We start from the raw sequence: 13,074 nt of genomic DNA on the forward strand, positions 1-13,074 counted from the left end.
CAGTTGTACTTCTCTTTGATAAAACCATCCTCATACAGTTTGCCCTTCAGCTGTCAGCACCGAGTCCATTAGACCTGTTCAAAGTGCCACACAAGACACACGGCACTCTGCCTGGTGACTTACCATAGGAATGGAATGCCTGGTTCTTAAATGATTACATCATAAAGTAAAAAACTATAGGCTTTGAGTCCTTTTTTTCAGAATTTGACATTGGTGGACTATGTGAATTTCAAACTAGGATATGCTAATGTAATAGCAGTCACAATTTTAACCAAACTTTTTGATGAGAAATACACACACACACACACACACACACACACACACATATATATATAGTGATGAAGTCTCACACTTGTTGCCCAGGCTGGAGTGCAGTGGTATGATCTTGGCTCACTGCAACCTCCGCCTCCTGGGTTCAAGCAATTCTCCTGCCTCAGCCTCCCGAGTAGCTGGGATTACAGGCGCCTGCCACCACGCCCGGCTAATTTTTGTATTTTTAGTAGAGACAGGGTTTCATCATGTTGGCCAGGCTGGTCTCGAACTCCTGACCTCAGGCAATCTGCCTGCCGCGGCCTCCCAAAGTGCTGGGATTACTGGCATGAGCCACTGTGCCTGGCTGAGAAATTCTTACAATAAAGTAGCATTAAAAGAAGATAATAACGTGTGTATTTATATACGGTATTGTGAAAATAAATCTCTTAGAAGTTTTGTTGGCAGAAATGGGTCCTAATGTTATACCTTACTTTTTAATACCAATTTTACACTGTCATTGCTATCTATATTTTATCGCCGTACTCTCTGAGGCAGTGATTAAAATCTCCATTGATACAGATACAAAAAAAATGGAAGCTCAGAGTGTCCAAATTACTGTTGAAGGTTACATTACTGAGGACGATCTGCAGGTGCTAAAGACGAAAAGAGGAAGATGAGAGAGGAGGAAGAAGAAACTGTCTTCAGCTCTGTCAGCAGAAGGGGACACAGACAAAGCCTTTACTTCAGCCTGCATCACTGGTGTGCCCCCGCTCCCCGGCTCCCATGGAGGTCCCATCAGCAGGTGCTCAGTGCATCCCCACTGCAATGACTGGACTCCCAGATCACCGACCGAGCGAGCTGCCAGTGAGTTCTCAGGGCTGAGTTACAGCATAAAAGATACTTGTCCTGATAATTGAAGACTACGTACTATAGAATGGAATCAGAAATATCTGGTTATGCTACTGTTTCCAAGGCATATTCAATCCTAATAGATCTCCACCCTCTAAATTTTATCAATGTTAAATTTTACCTCACTGCTTACAACTGGGACTTCTGAGAATAGGGCTTTAGAATCTGGTAGAAGAAGATGCTAAGATTCTAAGAGTAAACCTAGACCAGCAAGTCAGAAAAAAAGCAAGGGAAAGCAGAGCTGGTTATAGCTCTTCAGGGCACCCTGAAACGTCACGAAGCAAACTCAGGATGAGGATCCTAGTACCCTGGACAGTTTAGTTTATCTGTTGATCATCTGTTATAGCATATAATTAACTTCTCTTTAAAAACCATATTCTAAAGTATAGCTGACAGAACCTAATCAAAAAGAGAAATGCTACAGAAAAACAAAATGTCTTCTGCTAAGAAGAAAAACGTCTTTCTAAGTAAAACAGAAAACGTCTTCATTCCACAAAATCTTCAATGTCCAATGACTGTGCTTATGGGGAACAACAGAACAGGGACAGAGCAGACTGAAAATAGCACTCCTAGAAAAAGTTCATCAAATCTCCAAAACGGAAGCCTGGTGTGGTGGAGCAGCCTGTGGTCCCAGCTACTCGGGAGGCTGAGGCAGGAGGAGTGCTTAAGCCCAGGAGTTCAAGGCTACAGTGAGCCACAAGGGTACCTGTGAGGAGCCGCTGCACTCCAGCCTAGGTGACACAGTGAGACCCAGTCTCAGAAAAAATCCAAAATAAAATTAAGTAAATTCCATCTGATTGTTAGAATTCAAAGGTATATAAACATTTATGCTAATCCTTACGATTAGCAGAAATGTCAGGGCACGTGAGATGCACAGTTCTGTACATATTCAGCCGGTGAAACTTTATATTTAACTTGATTACTGAGGCTCAACAACAGAAGTCTTGACAGAGACCATGGGGGCTGCAAAGTTGAAAATATTGACTCTCTGGCCCTTAATGGAAAAAGCTTGCTGACCCCTGATTTAAAGAACCACGTGTACTCACACCGTCTCTATTGCCTTTGCCTATTCCTTGGGGAAAAAACAGGAATTAGAACAGGCCTCAGCTGAACCGCACAGTAACTTTACCATACATCATGACTGGTACAAGCTTTAACAGGAACAGGAACTTACCCCATTACTAAATCCCTCAGAAAAATACTGAGTGACAACTCCATATGCTCTTACTGTTTTTGAAGGGATCATGAAAACCCAGGATGGGTGATGGTGTCCATGTCCAGGCCCTGACAGTGCCCATCACACGCGATGACTCATAATCAAGGGGTAGTCAAACAGCCATTGGGCAGGAAATATGCTTTTCATGTTTCTCCGCAGAAAAAATCTAGTAGATAACTAGATATAAAATCCCATACTATGTATGAAGTTAAACATGGAAAGGACAAATAAGATTTAATTTTTGAAAAATCATCTATTGTAGTTAAATAATTTTATGCAAATCTCTCATCATAAAATCTGAAATTTTACTTTGAAGTTCTTGTAATTCTCTGCACAACCTACAAGTTTCGTCCCCATTCTCCCTTAAAATTCCATATTATGGTTGAAAAAGTGACTCAGATGGGTATTAAGAGAGCTTGACTCAGGCTGCAAAGGCATCAAAAACATTTCTGTTATTCAACAAGCTGATCAAGGAAGTATCAAGAGAAAAATATAAAAACGGTGGCTTTCTTTGTGTTCACGTGTCATCAGAATTTCAGTGCTCACTAGACCTCAGTGTAACAGAAGAGTAATAAAAAGATATAATTATTATATCACTGTTACACACTCAACGCAACTTTTATATGTAAATTATACAGAAATATTCCCGCCCTGCAGATAGTTAGGGTATCTGTATGTAGAGCTATCTTAAAACATGCTCATAAAAGAAGTTCAACAGTGGTTTAAGTATTCAGCCTAGTTAACAAAGAAGCTCTGTAACTAATACTCCTCTAGAGGACAATTTAGTCAGCAGGGCACCAACTCTATTCTTCTTTTATAAGTACTATCAGATCTATGATGCCTGTAAAGAACAGAGAGACCTTACTGCATCTCATTCTAACCAAGGCACCTTCAAGCTACAGTGCTTCCATTTATCTTGCTGGAAAGCTGGCAGGTGAGGTAATTGCAGGCAGTCTCTTTTAAGGGACGAGGAGAGTCCCCCTGCCCCACGGCATTCCTTAAATCAGTCCTCTTTTTGTGATGGGGTGATTGGCAAGGCAATGACTTCATGGGACTCTCACACATAGTAAAATCACCATTTTGCTATCATCATGTGATCTGGTGAAATCTTGCTATTAAGTTGGGTTTTCAGTATCTGACCTCACTCAGAATACTGATTATTTTCTGGCACACCAAAAATAACTTAACTCCTACTATCAATGATGAATTTTTTAAAATCCCTGCCTTCAAAAACCAAAACCATGAAGCTGTTTTAACTTTAAAACTTAATTTAAATGACAGTTCCCTGCAATGACTCTCCCTCTGTAACCACCATCCTTCCACGGTCTCTCTGCCCATGTAAAATTTTCATTCTGACCCTAGTGACACGTACAAGAGATTTCACTCTGCTTAGAATGAAATGCCACCAAAGCAGTAACAATCTTACCAGACTTTGACAAGAGAAACATTCACAGATTAACACACAGCACAAATATGTTCAGATTCTCTATACTGGGGCAGGCTCGGGGAAGGCAGCATTAGAAGGAATAAAGACGGGACGTCCCACAAAGAAGATGCATGGGAAGGATTTTTAAAAAGCTGTAGATAATTGAAACAGACATTAAGTATAAAGACCCTCTCATGCCTACAGATTGTACGTGATCCTCCCTAAAAATATTTTACATTGCTACATTATGACTTGCTATACATCAAAAGACATATTTGGTTTTGATGGTATTCAATTTAGCATAAGTTAGCTCACCAAAGGATAAATTCAGTCAATACTGGTGGCTTTACTTTCTCAGAGAACTGGGAATAAGTCAGAAAATTTTACTCCCTTGCTTAATTAAATAAGTGGGTTTTTTAAAAAGCAAATGAAAATACTCTAAGCTATGGTTCTCAATACAATTAGCTGATGGTATTAGATCAGCTGCTCATAGAAAGCTGCCAAGCACTGCACACATTTGGGCATCTCTTGCTCAGAAGTGCCCCAGGAGAGCATGAGGACAAACACTGAATCAGAAATAGAGAAGATATTTCAATCAATGAGACCAGTTCAGGTCTCTTGTTTAAGGATTTTAATAGGATACAGTTAATGATTTCTCACTGTGACTTCCCATGGGTTTAAAGCACAGGTTAAAACGCCAGTTCAGTGGTCTTCAAAAAAAAGTCTCTTAATTATCTTAAAAAGCAGAAATAGTGTCTCTTCTCCTTTTTAGAACATTAAAATGAAATAAAGCCGTGTACTTTTTCTTTTTCTCTCTTCAAGTACATCCTCACCTTCCTAAGGGTCGTGACTTCTTGTGCCAAGTGCGGTGCTAAAGACAGAATGGATATGACTGTTCATTGGTAAATATCACTAAATTTATAAGCTCTACAGAAAAATACAGCTGCAAACACTATAGAAAGTAATCCAGCCCATGCAAATATTTCTAAATATTTACCAAACATGCTCTACTGAAAACTACTGACTTAGCTATTAAAACTTAGCAATGAATTATCAGCCCTCTGTTTCTAATTAACATCCTGGATATCAAGTATCCAGTGTCATTAGACTCTTGGTTCTTTAGAAACACAGTGTAAAATTACTTCACACCTTCCGCCCTTATTTTGGAACTATCATTTTTGGTCATGTGCTATGAATACACCTTGAAATTGATACGAGAATTGAGAGACACATACACACAAAAGGAAAATTCTCACAGTGACTGTTTAATTTCCATGATGTTTAAAGGCTTTTTCTTGCATTAACCTGTATTGTAATAGTGTATGTCCAGATACCTACAAAAGTCCCTGCTGCTTTCATTTGTCTGGACAGCAAATGAGTTAAAAGCTCACACTTCCTATCTTAGAGCACATTAAAAAACAAAGCAAAGGCACTAGAAAAATAGAATCCCTGGAAAAAAATCCTTCCAAGCACTAATTGTTAGGCCTTAAGAGTATCCTCTTTCCAAGTTAAACATATGTCACTTTTTATTCAAACACGTCCAAATACGTATTTATTTCCTCATTATGTGACAGTATATACAGTACACACCCTTTAGATGTATGAAGTCAGCTGGAAAAAAAAGGTCGACGTTAATTTAAAAATAGTTCTAAGCTCCAAAAAAACCCTATCAAAAGTCAGAGATAACACAAGAAAAACTAATGGGCCAAAATTCACTTTAAGAGAGGTGGCCAAGAACTACCTTTGGGTGAAATGACTTCCACCTGATAAGTTTGTGTTATTTCTCAGGCAAAGATTCCATTATGGATAACTCTCATTTTAAGGGGACATTTGTAGGATAGTCAGCTAAAGTGACACTTTACAAAAGCAAAATTCAGAGTTAGACATACCATTTTAGATAAATACCATTGTAATGGTTACCTTTTCTTTGGTATTTAAAAATGAGCATCTAACATAAAAGCTATTCTCAAAGGTCCTTGGGTTAAAACTCCTGATATGAAACGTGTTGCCATTCTAAACTTAGAAGTGGTAAACAATGAGAGTATGAAATATGCATCATAAAAGGGACCTTCTTCCCCACTGCACAAGCCTCAAGGAGTTCCTAAAATAGTCTCAGTTTTCAAACTTTTTTGAACAGAGTCTCCACTCTTCCACTATTAACAGTCTCAGGAGTTATGTCGACTAGAAAGAACAACAAATAGACCTCTCAACACAGTATGGGCAGTCTTGAACTCAAAAACAATTTGGTACGAAAATGTATGTCTAAATTTGTTTTGGGTATATAGAATCTGGGATCTACCTTTATCTGGAAGTAACATTTCCTTTCTTGGTTAGACTCCCAGGACCAGCCTCAGAAACGCTCATGATTATGGCCCTGAGAATGTTGATTTTAGCAACAACTAATACCACCACTGATCAAGGGCCTTCAAAGTGCCCCAGATATTATGCATATTTTCTTACGTGAGAAAGTAACAGTGTCTTGTTAGCGGCATTTCGTTGTTCCTACCAGTTAAAATGCTTTTTATCTGATTTTATCATACTTAAGTCTAACATGCTTAAGACCCTTCCTGCCCACAAGTCAAGCCCCATATCAGTGCTAAAACACTAAAAAGACTCGTGTGCATAACTGCTGGCCCTTTACTATTCCAGGAACAATGATGTTTTGAATACAAATTATAGTGTACAGATGAAATTAAAGCTTTATAACAAAGTGAGATACTGAATAATGTGGGGAAAGGTATTTTTGTACTAGAGTCACCCTTAAGCAAGCCCTATCTAAGTTTTGTAGTCAGTCCTGTGGGATGGGTGACAGGAGGTGGAGAAAAAGGGAGAAGGCAGTGTTATGTGTGGATGACCTTTTATATTCATATGTGGACTTGTACACTTGAATGTCCTTCTATCATTGAGTCTCAATGAAGAGAGACAAACCACACAAACGACAATAAAGTGCAGAAAATTCTATAATGGAGGGTGAATTAATAAGCGCTAAGAGGACAGACTGACGGGTAAATGTCCAGGGACTGGCATCCGGACCAGAAGTAAAGGGCATTCCAGGACAGGTGGTGGGAAGGGGCACGTGGCAGGGAGAGAGACAGGAAGCAGACGGGACAATCCACGAAGGCACAAAGGGCAGGAAGAGCGAGGGGAGTGCATGCTCATTTCGGGACAGGAGGCACTTGGGATGCTCAGGAGAGAGGCAGGCTGGGCATCGCCTCATGTGCCTATGCCAAGGAACAGGGGCCTACATTTTTAGGAACCAGGGAGTCACAGAGGTCCAGAGAGTGAGTCTTAATATTATTACAGAGGAAAACTGTGCAATAGGGTGCCAATGAAGAGACTAAGAATACTTTAAACACAATTAAAATTGCAGGTACTATTTTTTCTTTTCTTTCTTTTTTGTTTGGAGATGGGAGTCTCGCTCTGTTGCCTAGACCGGAGTGCAGCAGCGCGATCTCAGCTCACTGCAAGCTCTACCTCCCGGGTTCACGCCATTCTCCTGCCTCAGCCTCCGAGTAGCTGGGACTGCAGGTGCCTGCCACCTCGCCCTGCTAATTTTCTGTATTTTTAGTAGAGACGGGGTTTCACCGTGTTAGCCAGGATGGTCTCAATCTCCTGACCTCATGATCCGCCCTCTTCGGCCTCCCAAAGTGCTGGGATTACAGGCGTGAGCCACCGTGCCAGGTCAAATTGCAGGTACTATTTAAGAATAAATCTGTAAAGTGCTTCTTAAAAAATCCATATATTTTTAGCATTATATAGAATTAAACAAATAAACAACACAATGACAACAAAATTGTCTGAGTAACTGAGTCATGGGTAAATAGCAACATGTTTTCTAGATTGCAATAGTTTTAAGGATCCACATCGTCATCTGACTCATTTCAGGTCCATGTAACAATCAGTGGGAAACATGAGTTGGAAGATACATGCCTTCACCTTAAAACAGCCTAACGGTATCTAAAAACTATGACTAACATACAGTTCTAAAGATTATAGTCTCTTAATTCTATATTCTACTCCAAAACTGCTGGTGATGACTCTCAAGGTATTTAGTTATATAAAAAAAAATCACCTAATAACACTGAGGAAGAGGGAGATGGGTTTATGGGTTGGTGCTTCACAAACATCATAGCCAGGTATGAACCTATAAATATTAACGATCCATGTGCTTTGAAAGTAAATTGACAAACTAACAAGACCTGTAAATATGTAAGATTTAGACTTTGCCTACAGATTCCTGTTTTTATAACTGAAAGTTTACAATAAATCTTCAGGACAGAAAAGCCATCAACACCACCACTTCCATCTCTCATGGTAAAAAAACCCCACAACAACTTTACTGTTTATCTTAGAAGTACAATGCTTAGCACACAGAATCTCTAAAAATAAAACAACAAAAAGGCATGAGCCTTCTGGAGACATTTATTTCTTCAGTAGTATAGCAATAAAATGCTTATGAACATTAAGACTTATAGGAACTGTAAATAAATTAGCAACTTTAAAAAAATTAGGCAGGAGTATTGCTTGAGCCCAGGAGTTCAAGGCTGTAGGACACTATGGTACCTGTGAATAGCCTCTGCATTCCAGCCTGGGCAACATAGTGAGATCTCACCTCTTGGGGGAAAAAAAACACAACCTAACAGAAAAACACACAACTTACACACACAACTTACAAACTGTATGGAGTCTGCAATGAAAAAAAGAGAAGTTTTACTTGTAGAACGTTACTAAACTTGGTTATTTTGATATTCCACCCATTCACATGAACCATAAGAAAAAAATGTATTTGTTCTTCATCCTTCACTGAACTTTTTAACTTTCAATTTTGAAATGACTTCAGACTTACACAAAAACGGCAAAGACATTTCTAAGAGTTCCTTTATATCCTTCATCCAGTTTCCCTAACAGCAACATTTCACAAAACATGGCACATTTATCGAAAGTGCAAAATTAACACTAGTACAACACTTAACTAGGAGACTTCATTCATATTTTTCCAGCTTTGCCACTTATGTCCTTTTTCTATTCCAGGACCCAACCCACCATCCATGTTACAATGACTTGCTGTGTCTCCTTAGCCTCCTCCATTCTGTGACGGTTTCCCAGTCTTTCCTTGACGTGTTTGAAGAATACATGTCAGGTATTTTGCAAAATGTCCTTCATTTGCACATCTTGGTGTTTTCTCATGATGAGACTGGGCTTACAGATTTTGGGGAAAAATACCACTGAAGTGAAGTGTCCTTCATATCGTACCATAGTGGGGAGGTCAGCATGATGATGTCAACATGATGATGTCAACATGACTCACCACTGGTGATGTTAGCCTTGGTCACTTGGTTTAAGGTGGTGTCTACCAGGTTTCTCCACTGTTAAGTTACAGAGTAATTTTTAAGTTACTATTTTTCCCTGTCCATACTCTACTCATGAAGGGAGTCACTAAGTCCAGCCCACACTCACGGGAGGAGAATTAAGCTCCACCTCCTAGTGAAAGAAAATCGAAAATTTTGTGGATGTATGTAAAAACCAGACAAGAATAAACATTTTGGGTGATATATATGAAATTATGCAAGTATCCTAGTAGAAAATTTGTATATTTTCATTAAAATCATTTTTAAGACTTCTGAATGCTTTAGAAAAGTAGAGAATTCAGAAACGTTTTCCATAATTAGATTAACTAGATTACACATGGAAATGTTTTATGAAGACTATTTTTATATTTTAAAATCAAATTCAATAAATGCAGTACTCCCACAAAAGTCAAACTTAAAACCATGCATTTTTCTTATTTTCTGTTATGATTCATAGACTCACTTAGATAAGAGGTTTCCAAAATGAGTTGTTTTTCATTTTTGTACAGGGGCAGCTGGTCACTTAATACCTCAAGTGCTAGCACTCAAGTGCAATTTTACATAATAATTTTTTCCAAGAGCATATAACCACTTTATAACTTGTTACTTCAAAAACTTCAAAAGGAGGTGGTCATAAACCTATTCAGGGTCTCAGAAAGAAACTTCCACTTCCAATAATAATAACCATGATGATAAAGAAAATAATAATAATATCAATAAGGAATGGAACGAGCACTGGACACCCAGTGTGTTTCACACTCAACCATCCTACCTCTCCATAAGAGCCATTCATACACCACGCCATGATGTTACTATACCTCACCTGTATAAACAACTACTCTGTTCCCTGGAGCACGTTCCCAGGCTCTAGAGTAGGATAAAAAGTTTCCTCCGACAATCACTTTACTCCACTGAAAAGGGTCTCAAAGACAGCATAAAATAAGACATGGGACTCCTAAAGGCACAAGAGTAAAATTCACATTTCCTTTGCATTGTAATACCTTTGAACAAGGGACAGACCTAAAGAACTTGACTCACTAGCCCATCATATTGCCTAATTTATCTTTATCCAGGTAAATTCTATATCCGGACAAGTAAAACTGGACTTAAACTCTGATCAATAATCTGTAAATTGGCCGGGCGTGGTGGCTCATGCCTGTAATCCTAGCACTTTGGGAGGCAGAAGTGAGCGGATCATCTGAGCTCGGGAGATCGAGACCAGCCTGGCCAACGTGGGGAAACCCCATCTCTACCAAAAATACAAAAATTAGCCCAGTGTGGTGAGGCACAACTGTAATCACAGCTACTCAGGAGGCTAAGGCACGAGAATTAGGTTGCAGTGAGCTGAGAGCATGCACCACTTAGTTCCAGCCTGGGTGACAGAGTGAGACTCTGTCTCAAACGAACAAACAAACAAACAAACAAACAAAAAACAATCTGCAAATCTCTGGAAGGTGCGGTGAAGCCTTCTTGCTACATCTTATTCTGCTCCTCTAATGAAACCTGCTTCTCAAAGGCATGCAATCAATGTTCAAGTTTTCTTTTTGATATTTGTATGGGATCATAACAGTGTTCTTTTTGTTTTGGGGGATGGGGATGATTACAATAGAATTCAGGCTCTGGAACCAGACAGCTGCTGGTCAGTTTCACTCACTCGGAGGACTTGGGCAAAGGCCTGAGACACAGTCAAACCCTACTGGCCTCCACGCCACTTCTATGTGTAGCACGTGGATAATAAATAATTTACTCACAGTGTTGGGAGAGTTAACTGAGTTGCTGTAGATAAAGCAGCACTAAGCATGATCTGTCTGACACCAAGATCTGTGCTCATTAAATATTTACTGTGATAAAGGTGTTAGAATAATAACATGGCAGCTAACTCCTCCAGCAGGAATTGTGGGGTAAGAGCGGTGTAAAATCAGGTCCTGGTGCAATATTTCTTCACCTAACCTTAAGCACGCCCCCTAAATTCACTGAGAATACTTAATTTCACCATGCCCAAAATAGGGAAAATACCATTTATGCCACAGTGAGAATTAAATGCAATTGTGAATCTGAAACATGAAGCATACAATAAGTGCTCAACAAACAGTGGCTATGTATAAATGCATACATCCACATATAAACACAATTCAGACACAGACTGTTTTTAAACACTGCTTATAAGGTAAAATACATTTTGAGTTTGGGCTGGGTGCGGTGGCTCAAGCCTGTAATCCCAGCACTTTGGGAGGCCGAGATGGGCGGATCACGAGGTCAGGAGATCGAGACCATCCTGGCTAACACGGTGAAACCCCGTCTCTACTAAAAAATACAAAAAACTAGCCGGGTGAGGTGGCGGGCGCCTGTAGTCCCAGCTACTCGGGAGGCTGAGGCAGGAGAATGGCATGAACCCGGGAGGCGGAGCTTGCAGTGAGCTGAGATCCGGCCACTGCACTCCAGCCTGGGCGACAGAGCGAGACTCCGTCTCAAAAAAAAAAGAACGTGCAAATGACTTGTAGAAAAATATCTCACTTAAAAGATGGGGTGAGTAAGGCCAGGCGCAGTGGCTCACATCTGTAATCCTAGCACTTTGGGAGGCTAAGGCAGGCAGATCTCCTGAGGTCAGGAGTTCGAGACCAGCCTGGCTAACATAGTGAAACCCTGTCTCTACTAAAACTACAAAAATTAGCCAGGTGTTGTGGCGTGTACCTGTAATCCCAGTGACTCAGGAGGCTGGGGCAGGAGAATCTCCTGAACCTGGGAGGCAGAGGTTGCAGTGAGCTGAGATTGTGCCACTGCATTCCAGCCTGGGCGACAGAATGAGACTGTGTCTCAAAAACAAAAACAGAAAAAATGGGGTGAGTAAATAGTGGTGGCATAAATGCATCCCATTCTTTATCAAATATTTATCAGATAATTATGTGTTAGGCAAATAGTTATATTAACAATCAATATTATACTAAGTAAATGGCCTTTGGCACTTCTTTAAAGCGTATAAATACTACACACCAAAGACAGCACTGACTAGAGAAGGGAACCAGCCCAGGTTGCAAAGCCTTGGTTCAAGTCTTTGCTGTAATACTTCCCAGTGGTTTGACATTGGGCAAGTGATTCCACATCTCTACGCCTCAGTTTCTTCACCTTTAAAATGGATCTTTGTCTCAAAGAAGCCGAGAGAACTAAATGAGTTAAAGAATCCATTTAATATGTTAGTGATTATTCTGATTTTTGCTTTATAATATCACATAGTATTAAGATAATTTAAAACAGGAAATAAGAAAACTGGACATTGTAACAGCAATAAGTTAGAAACCATCTAAATCTCAGTTTAGTAGTGAGCAATTTAAAAGTATATAGAAATTATTAAAAATGTATGTTATATTAATATAAACAGCATAATTTTATTGAAAAGATTGAATGAAAATCCAGTAACAACAGAAAATAAACATCATAAAGATTGTATGAGCATGCGGGCTTATTTATACACAAAATACACTTGTGTAGATGTGCCTTTTAAAATGCCTAACAGGTATAGACTGGTGCTGAATAAAATATTAACAGTAATGATTTGGGGTGATCAGATTTGGGAGGATTTTCACTTCCTTCTTTGTACTTGAGAATTTACCAACTGTATAAATGCTGAAGCTTTTTTGGTAAAGGAAATAAAACAAAAGGGGACCCTGGAGATTCTAACACATAACCACAGCACAGCTTAATGAAGAGAATATTAACTTACGCCCACTCGAAGGTGAACAACAAATCCTGTTTGAAAGATGGGAAACAGATGAATAGCAGTAGCATGAAATCACATTAGTATTTTCAGAATAGATGTTAAAACTTCGTGAAGACGTATACAATAAGGAAATGATAAGATCAAGTTGGACGAAGAAAAAATTCTGCTCATATGCATACTTTGCACATTTGATCAAGCTAGTATTTTT

The 13,074-nt window shown here is 39.4% G+C and overlaps 1 protein-coding gene across 3 annotated transcripts in view; it reads right to left on the reverse strand.

The window, feature by feature from the left end:
- ARID1B (AT-rich interaction domain 1B) overlaps positions 1-13,074 on the reverse strand; it is a 444,496-nt gene that overhangs the window by 131,848 nt on the left and 299,574 nt on the right. The gene's annotated exons all lie outside the window — the stretch shown is intronic.

The sequence above is a fragment of the Theropithecus gelada genome, chromosome 4 (genome assembly GCF_003255815.1).
Source record: "Theropithecus gelada isolate Dixy chromosome 4, Tgel_1.0, whole genome shotgun sequence".
NCBI classification, from domain to species: domain Eukaryota; kingdom Metazoa; phylum Chordata; class Mammalia; order Primates; family Cercopithecidae; genus Theropithecus; species Theropithecus gelada.